At 33.2% G+C, this 2723-nt stretch overlaps 1 non-coding gene across 1 annotated transcript; it reads right to left on the bottom strand.

Moving 5' to 3' along the window:
* Positions 1–966: 966 nt before the first annotated feature.
* On the bottom strand, positions 967–1073 carry LOC111723781. The gene has a single exon (XR_002772250.1). It is a non-coding gene; the product is annotated as a U6 spliceosomal RNA (small nuclear RNA).
* Between the last annotated feature and the right edge of the window lie 1650 nt (positions 1074–2723).

Below are 2723 nucleotides of genomic sequence, written 5' to 3'. Positions count from 1 at the left end.
TTTTTAACTTCTAATCTCTACTATTGCTCCAGGGGTTCAGAATGAACAGAATTCTGACTTCTACGTAGATAAGTAACTATGCTAACAGCAAATGAAATTAAAAGTGGACTGGAAAGCTACGTACTTCATTGAGCTGTAGAACAGACTTATGGTAAGAAGATTCATCCAGCATTAAAATCTTGTCCATAAACTTAAAGAAGATTAATAAAACACATTATAATACTTGGATTATTGGACAAGACTTGCAACATTTGGGGAATATTTCTGTCAAATAAATTTCTTGTTTTACTGGAAGTTCAGAAAACATACACACTGAAGACTTTTCTCTAAATATTTTATATTTTTTTCATGCCACAATCTGAAGCTTTAATTTAATTTTAATTTTTATTTATTTTTGGAGACAGAGTCTTAAGCTGTCACCCTGGGTAGAGTGCTGTGGCGTCATAGCTCACAGCAACCTCCAGCTCTTGGGCTCAGGTGATCCTCTTGCCTCAGTTTTTCTATTTTTAGTAGAAGCAGAGTTTGGCTTTTTCTCAGGCTGGTCTCAACTCGTGAGCTCAAGCAGTCCACCCACCTCTGCTTCCCAGAGTGCTAGGATTACAGGTGGGAGCCTCCACGCCTGGCCAGTTTTATTTATGTTTAAAGTCTTTAAAATTTCAGATGAATATGAAGGTACAAATGATTAGGTGACATTGTTTGCATTTGTTAGGTAAAGTTCAAGTTGTAGTTGCGCCCCTGCCCCAGGGAGTTGTGGTGTACACCCTTACATTGTGCCCTTCAGGTAAGAATTTACCAATCCTGCTCCCTCTGCTCCCTCCCTTTCCCTCCACCACTTGCATTTAATTGTGTTTTTTTCCCTTGTGGGCATGGTGGTTGCTTATCTATTGGTCTCACATTAGTATTGAGTACATTGCATACTTGCGTTTCCATTTTTATGGTACTTTACTAAGAAGAATATTCTTCAATAAAAATATGGAACGCTCCATGAATTTGCGTGTCATCCTTGCACAGGGGCCATGCTGATCTTCTCTGTATTTTAACCATTTTAGTATATGTGCTGCTGAGGGGAACACTATGTTTAATCTGTTAAGTTTGTTTCTTTTAGGTTTGAGATTCAGAATTATCAGAAGCAGCAGTTAATTTATAGAGTGGTATATGTAAAGCGATAATATGTACAGACAAAACAACTTTTCACAAAATTTGCATTTTTAAAAAATGTATTTACTTTATGAAATCATTTCTGTGATTTTTACTTTGGTTATATTATCCTGAAAATAAGTTGCATAAGTTTTGTTTAATAGGAATCTCTCAAAGGATCTCATATAATAATTCTACAGAAAATAACTTTAGAATCTTTTCCTAAAGCATACATGGCAAATATATTTACATAAATTGTGCTCAAATTTAAATATAAATAGAATATGCCATGTTTAAAATATATATATTTATCTTAATTTCATACATGTAAATATATATATTGATCACATTGTTTTGGGGGGGATTTTTTTTTAGTGTTCTGTTAATGAATACTTGAAATAAACCAGAGAGTGTAGGTTCCATAACAGATTATGGTCTAGTTCAGGCTTTTCAAATAAAGATCACAAACTGATCTGCAAAATTTGGGTTACAATTATTTTATTGTGATAGGCTTCCTTGAGATGGATTATTTATAGCCTCTACAATTAGAGTAGAGTTTGTATCAGTGAGAAACTTTGAACTGGAATTTTAGACCCAGTAGGTTAAATAACTATTTTTATGATTTAGATAATTTTGTATAAAAGATCCCCACATGTGTTAAATTTCAAAAAGCTTTTCTTAATTATTTCAGCTGGTGATTTAGTAAATATGTTTGCAAAAGGTCGTAGAAATTCGGGGCAGATTGGTTTGTGTAATGCTCTCAAAGTAGAGGGGAGGATTGTTTGGGAAGCTTTACATTTTTTTTTTATCTTAAGGAATACTTCTTCTGTAAAACTAGAGACCTTGAAAATTATAGTCTCAAGTGAATGTGAGTTTTAAACCTAACTAGTGGAATTTAACATCTCATTTAAGAGTCCTTACACCTTCCATATAGCTTAAGAGAAGGATGAGTCTATTTAGTCAATGAGCCTGCCTTCTTGGTGATAAAATCTTTTATCAGAGAAACCTGGAAAGTAGCATGGTGGTTGCCAATTGGTGGTTTCAAATAGGAACTCGACTCACCTGCAGGAAGGGACAACTTCGTAGGTGATTATTTTCAACAATTGTTATTATTCCTTAAATCTGGATTTGTACTGAGGTGTCATTGCTATATCCTTGACCTTTCTTTGAATCCATTGCATACTGAAATATTTAAATAGACCAAATGTTCTGATACTGAACATTAACCTATATGATAGAAATGGTGAAATCTCAAACACATTGCACATACAATTTTTGATCTGTTATGATAGAATGAAAAACTTCGTAAGTAAACATTAATTACTTCTGTAATGGGGAGGAAAACAAAATTCCATATCAATTTAGATTATGATGGTCTTCATTATTACTGTTCATGTAATCTGCTTTCGCCATTCATTAAGCTGTGAATACATTTTTATAAATCTGGTTGACATTTAGGTATTTTATTAAACACAGTAAATGCCAGAGAAAATTGAATTAAGGAAGCTTGTAATATGCTTTACTATTAGTTTAAAAAAAAAATTGTGGCTGTAAATGGTTCTGCTGTATGTCAAGAACTAATCTTT

Source organism: Otolemur garnettii, unplaced genomic scaffold, assembly GCF_000181295.1.
Source record: "Otolemur garnettii isolate 467f Iridium unplaced genomic scaffold, OtoGar3 scaffold00015, whole genome shotgun sequence".
In the NCBI taxonomy this organism is placed as follows: Eukaryota; Metazoa; Chordata; class Mammalia; order Primates; family Galagidae; genus Otolemur; species Otolemur garnettii.
Note: the sequence above shows the minus strand (reverse complement) of the source record. Positions and strands in the feature narration are given on the sequence as shown.